This window comes from Pteropus alecto, unplaced genomic scaffold (genome assembly GCF_000325575.1).
Source record: "Pteropus alecto unplaced genomic scaffold, ASM32557v1 scaffold161, whole genome shotgun sequence".
In the NCBI taxonomy this organism is placed as follows: domain Eukaryota; kingdom Metazoa; phylum Chordata; class Mammalia; order Chiroptera; family Pteropodidae; genus Pteropus; species Pteropus alecto.
This window is the reverse complement of record NW_006432943.1, coordinates 1,123,310-1,145,297: the sequence shown is the minus strand read 5'-3', so window position 1 is coordinate 1,145,297 and position 21,988 is coordinate 1,123,310. Positions and strand designations below refer to the sequence as shown.

The 21,988-nt window shown below is 33.7% G+C and overlaps 2 pseudogenes; both read left to right on the top strand.

Annotated features, from left to right (window-relative positions):
• Positions 1–18,127: 18,127 nt before the first annotated feature.
• Positions 18,128–18,246, top strand: LOC112476411 (annotated as a pseudogene).
• Positions 18,247–21,553: 3,307 nt separating this feature from the next.
• Positions 21,554–21,672, top strand: LOC112476409 (annotated as a pseudogene).
• The last annotated feature ends 316 nt before the right edge of the window (positions 21,673–21,988 follow it).

Below are 21,988 nucleotides of genomic sequence, written 5' to 3'. Positions count from 1 at the left end.
GAATAATTTGGTTTGTCGTGTTATTGTTTCTACTTGAGCTAAGAATATTCTCTTTGATAGCAAGTGTTTATTGCTTGGAATGTGATGGTTTTGCACCATTGTATCCACCCATAAATTATTTTACAGATGAGGATGCAAAGCATATGTTCTCATTGTTAAATCCTTAACCTAATGGTTTTGAAGTAATTAACCAAACATTCGAGAGTCTTACATAATTTGTACATGCAATGCTTACTTTTCTTCAATTTAGTTCTGTAATAATGTGAGGTATCAAATGTTAAATGCTCACTAGCATTCCAATCTTTGTTTTTCCTTTACATTGAGTTTTAAAAGAAAGCAACAAAGTGGGAAAATATAACGTTTCTCAAATTCATTGTGATCCTTTATTTCTCCAGGCATTTTTGGACAGAAACTGGAAGATACTGTTCGTTATGAGAAGAGATATGGGAACCGCCTGGCTCCTATGTTGGTGGAGCAGTGTGTGGATTTCATCCGACAAAGGGGGCTAAAAGAAGAGGGTCTCTTCCGACTGCCAGGCCAAGCTAATCTTGTTAAGGAACTCCAGGATGCCTTTGACTGTGGAGAGAAGCCATCATTTGACAGGTAAATTTCAAGATTTTATTAACCATCCTGCACTGAGAAATTTAAACTAAATTGAAAGAATGCAGTGAGCTGAGATGGCATAAACTTAATTGATGTTATAACAGTTTAGATGCTGGATTACGTGGCCACACAAAAATGGACTGTTTTTATTAAGTTATAGAGCCAAAAATTTGATGTTTTAGATGTCTTTTTCTCTTATACTTCCCCCCCTTAAAACATTATTATTGATTCTTTTCCTTTAATCCTAAATTAAAACTGTATTTAATTTTTGCATCAGAAAAGTGAGCTTTTAAAATAAGCATCTTCTCTTGCTTGATGTCTTTTTAATTCTTTCAGCTAAGGGATATTAAAAATATTGTTAAGTTGAGATTGGAATTTGGAAATGTAATTAAAAATAACTACTTTTATAATAATAATGAAAGCATTATATTTTAAAATATATAGCTCCTCCTTAATCTAGAATAAATTTACTAAGAAACAAGGAGAAGTATAGCATGGTGAAATTCAGGAAGTAATGAAACTTCCAGAGAAGAAAGTATAAAATGAGTTGAGTTAAACACTGTTAATATTTTGTGAATTATTTCCTTCTCTTTACTTGTTTTAATTTAGTAGAAGAATAATTTTTTATCCTAGTATTATTAATTTAATATTGTGTAGCACAGATTTTTCCACATTAATAGCTGAAAAATGTCCTTTTATTTCAATTATATTTTAACAACATTTTATCATTGGCAACCTCTGTAAGTAAATTTTTAAAAGCTTAAATTTCTACAGGAATATGTTTATAACTATTTCAATATTGTTGAACATTTTTGTTGTGACTTTTTTTTACTATTACAAATAATATAGTGGGTATACATTCACATATATATTATTATTGGATTATTTACTTAAGAGAGATTCTCAGTTTGGACCTTGTGGATAAAAATAGTGTTGATACTTGAAAATTGAAAATTACCTACTATGCATTATTTCTCTTTGAACATTAAATTATTGAATACTCTTTTGCTGGTCACATGAACAAAGTCCTGAACAATGGTAATACTCAGTGCTGGCAAGCTATGCTGAGGCAGGCACCCCGATGCTGAGAGTGCAAATTATTATTTCTTCGTAAAGAAATTTGGCAATATATTTTAAGACCCTCTAAGTAGGAAATTCTAGTCTTAGGAAAAAATCAGATATGTGGGGAAAAAAACAAGTGCAAAATAACATTATAATTTTTATAATAGTAAAAATTCAGCACCAATGTGTTGTCTCGACTGCAGAGTAGAGTAATGCATTCATATAACAAAATAATACACAGTTATTAAAATTTTGGGAAAATGCTAATTTATGTAATGATAAATGGAAGTATAAATAGAAAAATAAGGCAGAATCAATTAATCGATTATGACCTACTTAATTACAAAGGTAATATAGGTGGTTTATAAGGATTCATATATTCTCTCCAAAAGAAAAAACTTAAATGTGGAGGTAAAGAAATGAATTTAAAACTAGGGTCAGAGAACAAACTTCAAGATTGCAAATATACTTTTTGCAGAGGAGTCACATATCTTATTCTAACTTTGAAAAAGAAAACCAGATTAGTTGTTACTTAATTCAATCCTGTCCACAAGGTATAAACAATGGTTTATTTAGGAGAAATGCAATTGTGTGGTTCCAAAATTAGAAAAAAATTTGTTAATGGAATTCTCCTAATAAAATCTGTGTAATGGGATATACATCTACAATGAATTGTATGTGACATTGATAAATTTTAATGGCCTTTTTTATACATGGCCTAAATATATGTAGATGACATTACAGCAAAGCATATTTATTTATTAAAAATTATTTTGCTATAGACATTTTTGATTTGGTTCTTATAACAGAACTTTGCTAACATGGGGGAATAGAGGGATATTTTATATATTTTAGGATACCTGTAAAAAGAGATATGCCCTGAAAATAACATTTTTTAAATAACGTTCTAGATAACTACATGTTGAAAATAAAATATGGTGCAATCTTTATACAAAATGTCATCCTAATTATGAAAATGTATGTTTTTGTTTTTTGTATGAAATGCATCATTGCATAAACATACTGAGAAAATTAGAAGAGAAGATTAACATTGATTTGTGACAGAATGAGTGATTTTCCCCCCTTTTTTATACTGTAATTTCAATAAGCATATATTACATTTATAATCAGAAATTAAATGAGACTTTTTAAATTACTTGATGATTTCATGCTGCATAAAAATTTCCTTATCTTTTAGTTTCTGAAGTATAATTATAGAAGATACTTATTAATAGAAAAGCTATAGAAGAGACTTGCAGAGAGTATCTCAGTGTTAAACACAATATGGTCATGTTGCTAGCGTACTTTGAAAAAAAGGAGAATGTCATTCATTAGCTCAGTTGTTCATTGTTTTGAGTTTCTACACTTACATAACTAACCACCCCAAACTTTATTTCAAACAATAACAAGCAATTATTTATTCATGATTCTACAGTTTGGTCAGGACTTGGCTAGGGTGTACTCATTTATTCACATAGCATTGATTGATGGATGGATGGATGGATGGATGGATGGGTGGATGGATGGATGGATGCAGATCAATTAGGTCTGAAAAATCCAAAATAGCTTCTCTTGGATGTCTAGAGGTTTGTCTGAAATGGCTAAAATGACTGTTGGCTGCTTTACTCTCCACCTCTCTTGCTCCCTCTGTCTCTCTCTCTGTCTCTCTCTCTCTCTCTCTCTCTCTGTCTCTCTCTCTGTCTCTCTCTCTCTCTCTCTCTCTCACTCTGTCTGTCTGTCTGTCTGTCTGTCTGTCTCTCTCTCTCATCTAACATCCAATAGAGCTTCTCTTCATATGGCCTTTATCTCCAGCAGATTAATCAGACCTATTGACATAATGGCTCAGGGTTCCAAGAGAATGAAAGGAATTAAGCTTATAAGCTTCACAAGGGCTAGGGCCAGATGAAACAGTGTCACTTCTGGTACATTCTATTTGTCAAAGCAAGTCAAAAAATAGGGCAAGCCTAGATTTGAGAGGAAGGGGAAATACAGTCCACCACTTGATGGAAAGAGCGGCAAGCATACACAATGAAGGAAGAATTCGTTAAAAGCTATTATTTTTTGGAGAAAATCACTATAGCTTTAAAGTCTAGAAATCAAGAATCAAGTGTAGTAAATCCCTTAACTTTGTTTTTTCAAGATTGTTTTGTCTCTTCTAGGTCATTTGCATCTCCATTTAAAAAAATCGATATAAGCTTATCAATTTCTACAAAAGCCTATTATGATATTAATAGATATTTCATTGAATCTAGAAGTCAATTGAGAGAAAATTGATATCTTAAAAATATAAACTCTTCTAATCCATGAATATGGTCAATCTCTCCATTTCATTAGGACTTTTGTATCTCAGCAATGTTTTGTAATTTTCAGTGTAAGCTCTTGCTATATTTTGTTAAATTTATCCTTAAATATTTAATGTTTATAGATATTCCTATAAATAGTATTTTTACATTTAATTTTCTATTGCTAACTGCTAGATTATATAAGTACAATTGATATTTTATAGAGAGAGCTTTTGTCCTACAAATTTGGCATAATACAAACTACAAATCCATTTATTAAGTGCTAATGTTTTTTTTTGCGATCCCTTAGGATTTTCTATGATCTTGTTGACTGTACATAATGAGAGTATTTTTTCCTTTTCAATATGTAAGCCTCGTATTTGTTTTTCTTGCCTATTTGTGCTTGCTAAAAACTCTTCTACAATAGTCATGAGTGGATATACTTTTCTCGTATGTAGAGGGAAGTTTTCAGTCTTGCTACTAGGTATGTGGCTATAGGTTTTTTGTAAATGACTTTTATCAGCTTTGAAAATGTCCTTGTATTTCTAGTTTCCTGGAAATTTTAATAATGAATGAGAATCGAATTTTATTAAATTCATTTTTTTCTGCATTGGTTGCAAAAATTATCTGATTTTTCCCTTTTGTTATGTTAATGTCATAAATTACATTAATTGATTTTTAAATGTTAAACCAACTTTACATTCCTGCGATAAACTCTATTTGGTTGTGATGAATTATCCTTTTTATATCTTGCTGTATCTGACCTGCAAATAATATGTTAAGGATTTTTGGACCTATCTTGACCTGTAGACTTCTTGTAATGTCTTTGACTAGTTTTGTTATCAGAGAAATTCTGGCCTCAGAATTACTTGGAAAGTGTCCCCTCTACCTGTTTTCTGAAAGAGTATGTGAGTTTGTATTATTTCCTCCACAAATCTTTGGTAAAATTTATCAGTAACATCATCTAGTCTGAGGTTATCTTTGTGGGAAAGTTTTTAGGAATGGCACTCCTAATTCTTCTAGTGCCAATTTTAGTAAGTTGTATCTTTAATGAAATTTGTCCATTGCATATAACTCCAAATAAATTGTCGTGCAGTGGTTTATATTACCTTTTTTGTAATGTCTGTAGATATCTCTTATTTTACTTCTGACATTAGCAATTTGTGACATCTCTTTTTTTCTTAATCAGTCTAGTGTATTATCAATTTTATTAAACTTTTAAAAGAACCAGTTTTAGTGTCATTGATTTTTCTCTCTTATTTTTCTCTTCTTTTATCCCTGATCGTTGTTCTTTCCCTGGTGGTTGTTCTTTGTTTAGTCCTGTGGAGTTTTACCCTCTGCGTGCTCATCTTGTTATTTAGACAAAGAATCAGGAAGACCAATATGTGGATTTCAGAAGGTTTTTTGTTTGTTTATTTTTTTACAAAGCTCCCTTCTCTCTAATAGTCTACATCACCAATTCTAGCCACTTCAACCTCCCTAAACTGCAACCTCTGTATCCTTAGCTTGGTAACATCGTTGTTCTCTATTAAGGTCTTTCTTCCTGTCCCAGGGTCTGGTAAATGCCTCTGCGTTCAAGGCTGAAGCAATCACAAGACCTGTCTCATCGAATTACATAGTGTCGAGGGTCATATTTTTGCACTATTTGTTGTCCGATATCTTAAAAACAATTATTTCACGTAGACTAGTTTTTTCATTTTTTCTTAAATGAGAGATCTGACACACATTATTCTGTGAAGTTCATGAGCAGATTCTCCTCCTCAGCAGTTCTGAAACCCTGTTGGACACATGTTGTCAGGACCCCTCCCCTGGGAAACGGTCCTAGTTAGGTCTCGGCTCACAGACCTTTAGCTCTTCTCCACTCTTGGGTGTACCCTCTTGAGTCTTAGTTCTTTTCTATAAAACTTCTTTCCTTTTCTGTAAGAGATGGCTCTTATTTCTAGCTGAGTAGTTTTTCAGCCTACTTCCTGCCCATAAAAAGTTGGGATCCCAAAGTTTCTTTTCATTTTGAACTGATACAGTCTCTTTTACTCCAAGTTGCTGTAATTCCTTTAAAAGCCTCATAGATGTTGAATTATAATCTACTTGCTGAGACAAAGTCATACCCATACGTCTCTTTATGTCAGGCCTTTCCACATTCAGTTATGAGTCAAGGTGCTGTAGAATAATCTTAAGATTCTTCTAAATTCTTTTGTCTTGCTGAGAGAATCTGTGAAGTGCTACCTTACTTCTTACAGAGTTTTTAACAAGGGATTTTACATTCACACTGGCCATAAAGGTAAACAAAGGTCTTTATGGGTTGTGTTTTACTGGCATCTTTGCTCTATAGCCATTTCTTACTATGAGAATCTTTCATCAGCTTGTTAAACTGTTCTGGGACCACCATAGTTTCCCTAAATTTTTCTTCAAAGTTGAACAGTTCCTTCTTTAGCCTCATCAGAAATATTTCTTATATTTTGAGTTATTGAGGTCGATAATCTTGCTAAATTTTCCACCCTGCATTATAAACATTTACCTTTCTCTAGCCTCTAATAACAATTTGCTCATTGCTCTTCCAGTTTTTACTAATAGTCACCTCACTGACTGTCCAGACTCTGCCTGGTTCCAAAGCCAATACCATATATGTTATTTTTTTGTTGCAGCAATACCCAACGTCTGGTACTAGTGACTGTTTCAGGTATCTATTGCTGCATAGCAAACTACTCCAAACTTTTTTGGTTTAAAACAACAACAATCTTTTCAGATTCTGTATTTGGACATTGCTCGGCAGAGAGCCTTGCCTCTCATCTAACCAGTGTCCGTGGCCGCAATATAGTGTAGCTATAGTGTCCAAGAGAGCTTCATTCAAAGTCTATGCCTAAGCTGAGCCAGCTGAAATGGCTGGTAGCTAGCTGAGCTTCTGTCTTTGCACTCTTGTATCCTCCAGGGCTTCTCTCTCTAGCCAACTGTTGGAACTCCTTACATGGTGTTTCAGGACTCAAAGGAGTGGATCCTACAAGGCCTATGTCACATTCTCTGAATATATTGATCAAAAACAAAGCATAAGTCCAGCTCAGATTAAAGAGAATTGAAAATCAATCAACTCTTCTTCTTGATGGAAGGTGTGACATACATGTATAGATGGGAGAAATCATTGACAGTCACCTTTGGAGACAATCTATCTCATGCATTGCTTTATCAAATAGTTTTGGAGTGTTTATTATGCCTTAGATACTGTTCTAGGTAAAAAAGATAAGCCAGGTCTATTCTCTTCTGGGGTTTGCAGTGCTAATGACAGGCAGATAAACAATAGACTGTCAATGTATAAGTAAGTTCAAAGAGTGATAAGGGTGACATGCTAATATGTTAGTAAGTGAAGTGATAAAGATACACATCTCTTTCCTGAGGATATAACATTTGGATTTATCTTGAATGACAAGAAGCTTGCCATACCTAAGATATAGTGGCAGGACATTGCAGACTGAATAGGAAGTACTAAGGTCTTGAGACAAGCACAGCTTAGCTTGTTTAAAGAACTTAAATCCATAGTTGCTGGAATACAATGAGTGATGAGTAGAGTCCTCTAAGATGAGATGAAAGAGGTTGAAACTGTGTAGCTCAGTGGTTTATAATAAGACATTTAGTTTTTATTCTATATAAAATATAAATCCATTGAAAGATTTTTAATAAGCAAATGAAATAATTTTACTTATGTATTTTAGAAAGGTCATTCTGTAAAGGAAAACTACTGTTTTTCATTACTCCACCCACAGAACACTTCTGACACCAAATACACGGGTTTTCCACACCAAGCGATTCTCCAGTTCTCAATGGATGCCAACTGGGTATCCTACCATTTAATTTAATTCTGACATTAACTGCCTTAGTTAGCACAAACTCCACAGATTAAGGGCTCATTTCCACCAGACTGCTTTCCCCCACTCGGATGCCAATCACAAGTCCCAGGTTGCCACTTCTACTTCTGGCCAACCAGATAATAAATTGGAGGTTCCTCAAGTTTAGTAATTTGCCAGACCAGCTCACAGAACTTTAGAACACAGTTTACTTACAGATTATGGGGTTCTTGTAAAACGATACAATTCAAGAATAGCAAGGTGACAGAGATGCATAGGGCAAGGTATGGGGAGGGGGCAGAGCTTCCATGCCCTCTCTAGGCATTTTACCTTTCCAGCAGGAGGATATGTTCACAACCCAGCTTTCTAACACCTTTAGTTAGGGTTTTTGTTGTTGTTTGTTTGTTCATTTATTTTGTGGAGCCTTCATTACATAGGCACGATTGAGTAAATCCTTGGCCACTGGTGATTGAACTGCATCTCTCATCCCTCTCTCCTCCCCAGAGGTTAAGAGACAGGGCTGAAAGTTCCAACACTCTAATCATACGGTTAGGTCCTGTGGCAACCATAGGGACTTTCCAAAAGTCACCTCATTAACATAAAATAATGTGTGATTAAAAGGGGCTTGTTATGAATAACAAAAGACTTTCTTTTCCCTTTCATCACCCCAGAACTATTTCAAGAACTAGGGATAAAAAGCAAATATTATAACAAAAAAATGCTTCTATTAGTCTTATCATTTAGGAAATTATAAGGGTTTTAGGAGCTCTGCCTTGGAGCCGGGGATGCAAACCAATATAAATACATATATATATATATTTTTGTCATACCACAATGTCACACTCTGGCAATCTAAATATCTTTGTTTTGATAAATTGTCAAGCTTGAGTCCCTCAAAGAGTTCACAGATACTTAAATTACTGGATTCTGCTGTTTATTTGTTTATTTATTTATTTTAAAGAAGAGTCTCAGATCCATGAACATTGAAATAAAAAAAAGAGAGTAATATATTTGTGGCAAAATATACACTACACAGTTAAGGGAATAATTAATCTGTAATTTTCCAAGGAAAGAGATTATTTTCAGAAATGTGTCCAAGTAGAGTATTCAGTCCCATCTGCTTTTGTAATTAATTGGATGAGTTTGAAATTTTGCACAACCAAGTCCTAGCTCGATTTTCAGTTTTCAGATTGTGAAGACAAACTTCCTGGGAATATTTGCTGGTTCAGGTTAATCTAACCAATGGTCACCATCAAAATGATAAAGAGAAAAAAGAATGTAAGTTAAAAATACAGATTGTGCATAATGTTTTGAATAGATTTTAGGATGTAAAGCAAGATACAGAAGTTTTTCATTGTGAAATATGTTAAAGAGTAAGAATGATTAAATATTTTCCTTAATTATTCTAATAATGCTTCTAGCTTACTAAAGAGTCAACAGGATTTAGCTTTTATTTTTATATTTATTATCCAAAAAGAAATTCTCACAGGAATTCTGCAAAGGTAATTTCTAATTTTAACAATAAGGCATAATATTATTGTAACTCTAATATTAAAGCCTAAAATTTGATCTTAAAGTGAACTTTTAAAATATTTTAAAATTATAACAGTATGAAGTTTTATTAAAATTTAATTTATTAAAATTGTACTTTAAATTATAACATTTTGTATATAATTTAGAATATGGAAGAATATAAGAAGGAAAGATTAATGTTTCAGAATTAAACAACCCAGAGGGCTCTTGCTATGTATAAATAAGTAGATATGTAGAGAGTTAGACATAGAGATATATAAAAATACAAATATAAGTATTGGAATCACAGTTTTTATATCTTGCCTTTTCTTGTGAACATAGATCATGAACAACCTCCCATGTTACTAAGTAGTTTTCAAAAACATGATTTCAAGGACTATATAATAATTCACCATATCAGAACATTGGTTTATTTAATTCTGCCTCTGTTGTTTTTAATGTTTTCTATACATCAGTCCTACACTGACGAGCATCTGTGTTCATAAATCAGCCTGTGCTTTGAAAGCTATGAATCCACTTGCAAGATAATGTTTCATATTTGAATGAGAGAAAACATCCTGTGGGAGAAAGAAAAAAGATGGTTAGAGAAAAAGAAATTTGAATTACACACTGTTTGAATTTAGAGAGTTTGCAAGTGCATGTGCACGCTTTTATTAACCATGAACATTCTGCTCTTCTTTAATTATATCGAATGTTATTTTTCCAGTTCCAAGGTTCAAGTTTAAGACTTTTATGTATGCATGACTTATTGTTTTTACAGTAGATGGCATGTTCCCACAGATTCCTTGAGCAAAATGAATTTTGTGAGAAAGGACAATCTCATTGACCTGAAAAAAATTATATTTTATCAGTTTATGTCAACTGTAAAAAACAACAGATATCATAGTTCCTAATCATTCTTTGCTTCATTCTTTCTACATAGTAATAAACACAAATTAAAACTCAATATTTTATATTAAACTTCCCCACTTAGAGGGGACACAATGAAAAATAGAATGTGTAAAATTAAATTAGAAGCCAAGTGTTATTTTGTTTCCAAAGCTCTCCAGATGGCATCAGCTGTGAAAAGACAGATTTTGGAAGATCTGGGAAGATAGAGTCAAGAGTGGCCATATGGATGTCACTCTTACTGCATTTATTGCTTGGCAACAAAATAACGACGCACTTACAACACAACATTCAAGAACAAGCAAAGAGGCTGTATAAAGCCAGTGATTTTACACACTCTGCCCAACAATCCCATAAAACAGCTGCTGCCCGAGGCACCCCAGCTGCCCTCCCACATACCCAGTTCATTCTGCCCTTGTCCCTCCTTCTCTTCTTCTCCTTTTTTGTTTATGTTTTATTTGTCTTGATGACTGATTAGGACCACTAAACAAGCTGCAAGTCTACAGAGATAAAATGAAAAAAACCTCAAACTGTAGAATTTAGAAGACAGAAGAGCCAGACCCATATTTTAATTTTAATCTCTGGGTAGCAATATAGTTTTGAGCACTACTGACCTGAGTTGTAAAAGGTGAACTTGAAAGTGGGGAGCACTATAGACATGGTAGAGATTCTCAAACATTAGTTTACATAAGAATAATCTACAGAAATATTTCAAGATTCAAATACTTATACCCACCGGCTATCATTCTGATTTAAAAGGTTGAAGGATGCCTAAGAATTTGCATTTAAAACAAATCCTCTGGTAAATTTTGTATACATGATCTTCAAACAATAACTTGGGAAATACAAGCCAGACTGTAGGCTATTGGAGCATAGGTGAAGGGAAATTGATCAAGTGAGGTGATCTGCCTCAGGTATCTCATATAGGAAATGAGAAAAAAATCAGCTTCATGGCATTATTGGAAAAAACATGTTAGTTCTGACTAGGCTAGACAGGTCTTGTGTTACTGTGAAAGAAATTATTTTGGGGGGGTATACAGTTGATGTGTAAAATATATACTTTGCGATCTGCTGAAAGATGGATGAAATTTAATTTAGTCTCATTCATTCGTTCATTCATTCATTTAATTAGGGACATTGGTTAACAAAATCCAGTAAGTTTCAGGGAGCCTAAAATTTTAGAACAGCCTGAAGAGTACATCCCTCCCTGCACCTTTATGCTTTGATCCACATGAGAACTAAACACTGGGAGTCCAGTAGCATATTATACAGTTATAGAACCTTCATATCATAGTGTGAATAAAAGATCTAAGGGTGGGATTCAATGGAGGAAAGTGAAGAAAGCAAGTAGTAGCCTGAGGGCATGTGGATAGCTAAAGAGTCAGAAAAAGCAAAGAATAGACTCTTAGGGGTTTGCCTAAGGCAAGTCCTTGTCGGGGCAGAAAAATAATTTCCTTCTACCTTTCTAAGTTATTCTGGTTGGACTAATAATCAAATTATTCTGAGACAGAGCAACATGAGAAAATGACAAAATTTATTACATACATACATATGAGGATTCCATAAAGGTCTGAGATCCAAGAATACATTGGGCAGTTGAGGGTTACAAGCCACTCTGGACTCAGGAGAGAGAGGCAGGGGCTGGGCTTTCAGAGGGAAAGTAGGGATTCATAGGTCGATGAGAAAGAGCAGACATGTGGTAAACAAATTCTTGCTGGGCCACTCAGAAATTATGGGACACAGAGGGGAATCTCATAAACAGATTTGCTTGGATCCTCCCTGTCTGCCACACAATTTATATGTGCTGAGGTGAATTTGCTAAGGTTCATGTCTTGAAGCAGATTTTTCTATTAGAATTCTTTTAGACAGGTAAGGTGTGGGGGTGGGTTGAGAACAAACAAACGAACAAACAAAAACTCTCCTTGAGTTTGTTGGGCTTTTCAGCATGAAATAATCTTCATGTCACAGTGGCACATTCTGGGGAGACTCCATTCTGGACCCCTACACTATTAACTTGTAGATGGCTCCCTGTCTTCAGCACCGTAAGTGATTCTCTGAAGTGAAGAGAGGAGCCAGCTCTCTAAACTCCTGAACAGCTATTTAGCTATGGTAACTCTTAACATTCCCATTTTTTGATGAAGTTCTCAGATAATATAATGGCATGACAAGGTTTGATAACCATTATCTTAGAGTTTTTCTCAAACTTCTGTCATTCACAGAGTACCATTATAACTTTAGTCATATCCATATAATACCTATACTAGGTTTACCGATATTTTTCTTTAAATCTATCTTGGTTATTTTTTTATCAATTTTGTTGTAAAAGGAACTTTATATCATTATTGTTTGTTAGTTGAAAACCAACACCGCTTGCCATAAATACAAGGTCAATATAGCATAAACACAATGACAACAAAGCACGTTATTAAATACCAGCTAAATAGAGCTGCTTCCCAAAGGTTCTGACACTAAGTACCTCTGTTTATTTGATGAAAATGAAGATTGACAAGTGCTAGTACCGCTTTAACACTTCTTTCATTCCCAACTGGTACTTCCTATTTGATATAATCAGGAAAATTGAAAGATAATAGAAAAAGGACTAACGTTCCTACTCTGTGATTTGATGTCACTTAATGCTCTGTTTGTGTGGCACCTCACTTGGAATCCTCCACACTTTGGAAAATGCAGTCAGTTCACTCTTCACTAGCTCTGACAAGCCCGCTTCCCTGAGTGCTTGGCTTTCTAATTTGAACAATGGGTGTAATTCTCAAGGGTTCCATGAAAGCCCTTTGTAAACATAGCAAGGACTGAAAAATTAAAGAATTTTCAGAGAAAGTATCTCTTAGGTAGAAAACACTCTCATAAATGAAATACTCACATAAATGGGTATTTACTAAATAATATTTTATGTAGGAAAAGTTGTTATCTAGAATATGTCATGTTTCATTGTGTTTTACTCTCTTGGTGCTTTATCTAAAAGACTGTACATATGAAACTGAGGACATGAGTTTCACTTTATCTTTGAATAAATTTGAGCTCAATTGACTTATTAATAAATTTGAACTCACTTGCACTGAAACCTAATTAAATTATGAATAAAAATAGCCAATTAACCAAGAAGCTTTCCAGTATTTGATATATCCATCAGCTGGTGTTTGTATACTTGCAAGGAAGCAGTGTAGAAATAAGAGGTCCGCTTTTGATGACAGGCAGGTGTGGAACTAAACCCCAGGCTTACCAGTTACCACTCATGTTAACAACCTGGGACTCATTGCTTAACTTCTCAAAACTCCTAGTTTTCTCATATGTAAGTAGAAGTAACGATGCTTAACCCTGCTGGGTTGTTGTATTCATTCACTTAAAACAAAATAGAACAAAAACAGCAGGAGAAATGCTATAAGGTAAATAAAATACAGCACTTTTATTGTCATAAAAATCATGGTGTTGATGATAATGAAGATTCTAACATTTTATATGATAAAGAAAAGTAATATGCTTGAACCTATGTAATACAGCAACTACTGCTTAACCATAAACTTTAATGTTTTTAATCTAGAATATATTAACTTCTGTTTTGAAATTTCCATGGCAATTCCTACTGAAAGAAATGAGATACTTGTAAGTTTTTATGTTCTGAAAGTATGTGTTTTTGCGTGACTTATAAGTCAGAATGTGAATATTGTTGCATGAGCTTGGCAAAAGTACGTCCCTTAAAAGCCTATATTTTCTGAAATAAATTTAGTAGCTCATATTTTATATATCATGTAATTCACCAATTTCAAGGGTATGCAATCATTACTATGTAGCAGTTTTAGAACATTTCATTACCCAAGTAAGAATAATATTACTGTTATTCCCAGCAGCCCTTCTTCCCCAGGCAACCTCTAATCTTTCTATCTCTATAAATTTTTCCCTTTCTGAACATTTTATATAAATGGAATTATTTAACATGTGGTCTCTTGCATCCAGGTGCTTTCACTTAGCATAATGCTTTTGAGGTTTGTCCTTGTTATAGCATATATCAGTAGTTTGTTCCTTTCTATTGATGAATAGGTTTCATTTTATGGATATACTACACTTTGTTTATCCATTTATTTATCACTTGGTAGACATTAAAGTTGTTTTTGTTTTTTGGCTGTTGTGAATAATGATGATATGAACATGAATGTACAAGTTTTTGTGTCTTCATTTCTCTTGGGTATATAACTAGAAGTAAAATTGCTGGGTCATATCTATGTTTAACATTTGAAGAACTGCCAAATCGTTTTTTCAAAGTGGCTGTACCATTTTATATTTCCGCCAGCAATGTATGGATGTTCCACTTTTTTTATAGCCATTCTAGTGAGAGTGAGATGGTATCATCTTGTTTTAATTTGCTTGACCCTAATATATACAACCGATGTTGTATGTCTTTTTATGTGCTTATGAGCCATTCATATATGCCCTTTAAAAGGCGTATGGTTTTAAAATGTTTGATTTTTCTGATTATCTTCATAATTTATGATAAGGAAATGGTTGAAAAATCACTAAATAACCAATAGTGATGTTCTGGGAATATCGATTTAAGATTGAGATAATCATTCGAATATCATGAGAGAGAGAGAGAGAGAGAGTGTGTGTGTGTGTGTGTGTGTGTGTGTGTGTATGTGTATGTATGTATGTATGTGTGTGTGTGTGTATATATATATATATATATATATATCCGTGAGGATATCACTGTGGCTATTCATTTAAAGCATTGTATTCATAAAATAAAACTCTACATGTATAACTAGAACATGAGCTCTAAGAAAGTAGAGAATTTTATGAATCTTGATCACCTTTTATATCCTTAACACCTAAAACAATGTCTAACATATTGTAGGCATTCAATAGATCTTTGTTGAATAAATGGATAAAAGAAGTATATTTTCAATATATTTTTTGAATGAAAGAATGCTAATATTTCTGATATCTCAATAAGTAGGCAACTCATGTGCTTATTTTCATAGATTAGAATTTAGAAAACTTAAAAATTGTCATGTTTCAAAACAATTTCTAAAATTACATGAGAAAGTCATTTTTGTCTGCTAAAGCAAAATACCTGCCTATGTCAATGTTCATAATTGAATGGGTTTATGATTTCATAAATGCCACAGCTCTAAATTAAGACCAGTACCTTTGCTTTGTACTCAGAAATGCTCTCATGAATATAATGCATTATACTCCCAAAGTGAACTAGATTTTGATTTATAACAAAACATTAACAACAAAATAAAACAAAACAAAAACTCTACTTCTTAATACAATTTCCTTCACCTCTTTCTTTGTGCTTACACTGACCTGTCTTAAAAATGGTTCGAGTAGAAAACAGCACTAATATAATAAATATCTCTATATATGATAGCAAAATATCCTTTTCAATAAAGGACAGTGTTTTAATACAATATCTACAATAAATATATAATTCAATTATTTTACACCTTTTTATCCTCTCCCTCAATATAGTTGACCCTTGAACAACATGGGGTTTAGCAGTGCCCACCCTCATACAGTCGAAAATTTGTGTATAACTTTTGATTCCCAAAAAACTAAAATACAGTGTCCTTAACATTTGTTAACTCAACCAACCACTGATCAAAAACAGTATTTTCCATCTACGGTTGGGAATCTGCAGTTGTGAAACCAAAGTTGGGAATGCAAAAATACTGTTTTCCATACAAGGTTGGTTGAAACTGCAGATACAAAGGGCCGACTGTACTTATTGAAAAAAAAACCCTACATACAAGTTGACCTATGCAGTTGAAATTCGGTGTTGTTCAAGGGGCAACTGTATAAATGTATACAAATACACACATACTAATAAAATGGAATGGTATTATTTAGCTCATGTATTGAGAATGCTTTTGTGTTGTAATAAAAGACTATTGACATGCTCAGAGAAGGACCAAGTTTTGCATGGATTCCAATGGTTTTGGTGTTGACTCACCTGGATATACTATAAAATCCTTTTAAGTTCCCTCTAATACTATGAGTTAGAGATTCAACAGTGTAAAGTTGGGCCTCTATTTACTCATCTCTTTTATAAGACACAAAGGTTTTGTTTTCTACCTTATTGACTTTATCGAAAGAATGTAAGTTTTTTAGAAGAGAATGTTTGCATACTTTATTGTTCATCCCAGAATCACATAATCAAAATTCCCCAAACTTGTGACAGTCACAAAAGGAAATGGCAACATGCAATAGGGTCATTGTTAGGGACACATGTATAAGAAAAAAAATATATATTAAAAACTTTGGTTGCTATTTGGTCTGTTAGCTAGAAAAATTATTAGTGACATTTGGTTCTATTTTATTTTTTATTTTAAAAAAGAACTATTAAAGTATGTATATAGGTTTTAAATGCTGTTAGGGACATTTAAAAAACATTTTAGCATAAACCTCCTCAGCATCAGAACATCAATAATGCTTCTCTAGGAAATTCTTAGTTGCATAATCTGAAATCTCCCAGAAAAAACAAATTGTTGAATGTATTATGATGATTACATTTCCTTCATTTCTCCTGAAACTCTGTATGCAGAGTTTATTGAAGGGAAAAGCATGTAGGCAGACAACAAAAAATGGTAAGGCAATGAAATAGAGCAATAACTTGTCTATTTTAGCCAAGCCAAGTTCATTAGCTCTTTGCCAAGATTTTGAAGACAACGTGATACTGAAATTACAACCCATAGCACTTCAAATGCTGGGTACAGTTGAAACAAGAAAAGGCTATGTGATAAAGCCTCAAGTACATGTGTTTACTAAAGGAAAGACGTGAAAACTAGTAGTCATGTAAACTCTCTGAAAGAATAGCGTCAAAGTCTGTATTTCAAGAGTCAAATGTTAGGAAAGGCAGCATATCTCATTTAAGTAAGAAATGAAAGCTCATAATTTATATAATCTAATTAGATAATTGTATAATCATAGTGTACTTAGTATATAATTTCTTCCAAATGTCTTTATTTCTGATCCATTCCTGGGGGAAATATGTGGTGAGCAAGAAGTATTTTAGTCCACCTCTTTTAAACTATAGTCATGTGATCCATTGAATAAGTGCTATTTATTAAGTATAATTTTAAAATTACTATGAGTTTTCTTATATCACTTACTGTAAGTAGTTTCTTTATATTCATCTGCAAATATGTCATCTGAATTGACAATAACTTCCCAATCATTTTAATCATTTTTACATTTCTTGGCATATATTTTACGCTTTGTGAAATTAAGAAATAATATTCCACAGAAAGGCCAGAGAAAGTGTTCATGTGTGAATATTCCTACATTGTTATTCTCAACCTAGATTCAGAATGCCTGTGTTTATTAAAAATCCTGCGCAAACTAACTACTTCATCCATTAGCAACTATAGATACTCTGTGGAACCTCAAAAGCTTGAGCTTTCTCCCGAAGCAATTATAAATAAATGCGATGAGCTGTTGACACTGAGGAAAGACGAAGTCTAACACATAAAGTCAATCAAGGGGCACCTGGATTGATTTTCTTCATGTGATAGAACTCATTGAATACATTTTTAAATTCTATAAAGGACATGTGTGTGTGTAAGTGTGTGTATGTGTGTGTGTGTAGTATGTATGTGTGTAATATGTATATATATGTATATAACATGTAGATATACACACATAAACAATGAAATCTCTAGCTTGCAGACAGGCTATAATCTCTATCACTGGTGAATTTCAAACAATTCCTTATGTTAATACTTATTCTAAGGAGTTATATACATTAGTGATATGACTATATGATCTTAGTTTAATAGGAAAATCTACATGGCTTTATTGACTTGAGTTAATATCTTTGGGAGGGACTTTATGAAACTTTTTTTTATAACTTGGCTCTTAAGAGTTTGGAAAATATTAATGTCATTTATAGTATAAGAATGTATTGTGTGTGTCTATGGCCATGCCCCCCTGAACAAGCCCTATCCCGTCTGACCTCGGAAGCTAAGCAGGGTCAGGCCTGCTTAGTACTTGAATGGGAGACCACCTAGGAAGACCAGGTGCTGTAGGTATAAAATATAAAATATAAGAGATTGTAAGCTGACAAGGTCTTTGCAATCTGTGAGGTCAACCAAGGGTTGCCTCGCCTAAAAAAAATAAATTAATTAAAAAAAAAAAAAGAATGTATTGTGTGCATTTGAATGTTACTTCTAAGTTAAATTTGGATATAACATTGAATATTGAGTCCAAAATCACTAGACTTGGAGGGAAATATTAACTAATTTTAATAGCCATGTTGATTAATTTTGTAATTAATAGCACTTAAAGTTTTAATCAGTTTTGTTATTCTCATTGGAATTGTATGCATATGTATGCACAAAGTAGCCTGTTAAAATAGCTATACTGATATAATAATGCTTTAAGAAAACTTTCCTGAATATTCTACACCACTTATGAGTGTCTCAGTCCCTCTATCCTTTCCTCACTGTAGAAAGCACTTTGGCACTATAATGGAAAAAGTCAGATTTTATTTTTATTCTTTGGTCTAAATTTTTATTTTACTTAGACAAGTTGGAGTATGGCTATGTATAAAGTGAATCAATGCTCTCAAACATACTAACCCAAATATACTAATTTAACAACTCTAATGTCTAGTCTAGAAAATAAGTATGTATGTTTCTGTGTGATATATATTTATCTACATACACCTAAACATATGCCCTTTGTATTCCAATACGGTACTCAAAAGTTATACAACCAGGCATTTTACTTGTTATTTACATCTGTTTGTTATTGCTGACGACTACCCATATGACATGTTCAGAAAGTTGGGAGTGGGAAGACTAGCTTGCAGCAGAGAGACCAGCTAATATGCTGTTACATGAATAGAAGTGAGTGATACAAACTCGAACTTGAGCAGTGTCAATGAAACTACTGAAGAGAGAATGAGTTCATAAAGTATTACATCAGAAAATATAGGATCCAGTTATTAGTATTTTTTAAAATTTTCCAGGTGATTCCAATATGCAACTCATTCTGAGAATCACTAATTACTATTAGATTTAGGGTCTTGGGAATAGCAAAATTGAGGTTGATGTCTATGTTTCTTGCTTGTTTGTGTAAATGGTGATGCCATTTATGGTTGAAAACATGTTAAAGAAAGAATAATTGTATTGCAAAGATTTCGTTACTGTTATCCAGCTTTGTTTACATAGAGTTCAAAATGTGTATGGAACGTCTAAGAATCCAGTGCAAAGGTCTGGAGTAGAGATGTGTATACTTTATAGTCATTGTAAAAACGTGATAGTTGAACTTGTGGATTTATCCAGGGGTTGTGCATAGAGTTGAGGAAAGTAATACTTGGAAGCCAGCAGAGGAAGAAAAGTTTGGGAGCTGACACGTAAGGAATGATAGCCAGAGAAGGAGAAGGCAAAGAGATGGAAGGGAAAGGCAAGTGACGCATTAAAGAAACAATGAAATGAGAGACTTACCCCTGGGAAATAATCGTTAGAAGCAGCAAATGGACAAATATCCATAAGTTTATTTTTTCAATTTGGGGTTAGCTACTTTCTATTTGTGGGGTCTATTATTTGGAATCACAAAACTCAGATGCTTAAAGTAATCTCTTCCTATAGGTATACGACAGGATATTCTGTTACTTTGAGTATCTTATACATGTACAGATATATATGTATATGTGTGCAAATGTGTGTGCATGCATGTATACACCTGCTCATGTGTGTGGTATGTTAGATTGTATGCCAAACTATCAAATATTTCTTTATGTATTTAGCTAGCATTGTAAGGGAGAAGTCAATATACACATATATCTAAGTAATTCTAGAAGTAGGAAAGAAAAGGGCAATGTGAGAGTTAGGTTTAAGCATGAACAGCATTCTTCCCACCACTGTTCCATCAGGAAACTTTGGAGAGACAAGTCTGTAACTAGTAGTTTCCAGTGGATGGTAGAGTGGCCATATTTAAACTTGTGACCATTATATATGGAAGCTGCCTCCATGTTCCACCCCTGGAAGCACATGAGAATCACCTGAAGAGCTTTTTAAAAATGTCAATGCCCAGGCTTCAGCCCAATTATATATAAGAATGTATAAGACCCAATCATGGGTGTCTTGAGAAACAAACGTTCCATGTGTAACCAAGATTGAGAATCACTTTCTTCTATATCGCACTGATCTGACAGTAGTTCCATAAACCCACATTATCTGAAAGCATATTTCTCTCTTTCTGCTAACATTTCATTATCTAATACTTTAACAGTACCATTAATGGCTTTAAAGGTAAAATCACCAAATGCAGATTTGGGCATTGTATTAGTCAGCTCAGGCTGCCATAAAAAAATGCCACAGACTGAGTGGCTTAAACAATAGAAATTTATTTTCTCACAATTCTGAAGGCTGGAAGTCTGAGATCAGGGTGCCAACATGGTTGGGTTCTGGAAATGGCTCTGTTCCTGGTTTGTGGATGGCCATTTTCCCACCAGTATGCTCACATAGACTTTCCTTGTGTATGCATGGGGTAGGGGGTAGGGAGCAAGCTCTCTTCTTATAAGGGCACTAATCCCATCAAACCAGGGTCCCACCCTCATAACCACATCTCACTCTAATTACCTCCCAAAGGCCCCATCTCCAAATAATATTATATCAGAGGCTAGGGCTTCAACATATGAATTGGCAAGGGTAGGGGTAGAGGGCGGACAGTTCAGTCCATAGCAGGAGTAATCATGCAGTTCTCTGCCATCATTAGTTTTAAACCAGGAGACTTGTCTGGGATAAGCACTAATTCAGTATAGTCCAGGACTTTGCCTGGAGATAAATCTGCCTTTTGGTGTTCTATATAATTCAGTAGTGACACTTTCATAATGGTACAATAAGTCATGACAGTTTAACTTTATTAAAGTTTCACTGCCCAAAAGTGTACCATTTTTGACAGATATATAAGAAAATAAGCTTGAACAAAACCAGGCTTTTCTTGTAGACATTTAGTTTAGTTTGAAACTATTTATTTACCATTAGATTTGCTTTTTTATATCTTGGTGAACTCAGTAGACAATGTGTTGTTTACGATAATCTGGTGCCAGTCTTCACTTTGGCAATGCTGCTGATCGCTTTCAGTCTCATATATGTTATCCATAGAGTTTGATGGATATGACTTTATTTTTTCTTAATTCTAAGTGAAATTTAGGTTATCTCACAATGTGTGTTGCAAATAAATTCATAATATCTTTAATAACTTTCTATGTTGGTTCATTGGAAGTTAATTCTGTTTAGTTTAATCAACTGATTGTATTGTGTTCTGTGCATAGTATTCAGAGTAAAAACTTCCCATTTCTAATTTTGAGGCTTAAAAGTTGCATGGTTTTTCTATGGCCATGCCACCTTGAACGTTCCCGATCTCGTCTGATCTCGAAAGCTAAGCAGGGTCTGGCCTGGTTAGTACTTGGATGGGAGACCACCTAGGAATATCAGCTGCTATAGGTGTAAAAAAAAAAAAAAAAATTACATGGTTTTGCCTGTGTAGTGTTATGTTTGTATTTACTGTGGCATTTGGATTTACCTGTGTGCGTGAGTCTGTTAGGGATGGAGGGGTGGGCTTAAAGGATAAGCAAGGAGGGATTGTCGTCAGACTCCTTTATCTCTATTCAGATTAGTAAGAGGTCTATATTGTACATAGATTGTAAATAGTGCAGATCATTTCTAGGAAATATCAAATTATTCTTAAGATCACATACCTGGAAGGGACTTAGCAGCAAGAATACACAAAAAGTGTTAACAAGTTGAACAAATGAGGATTGGT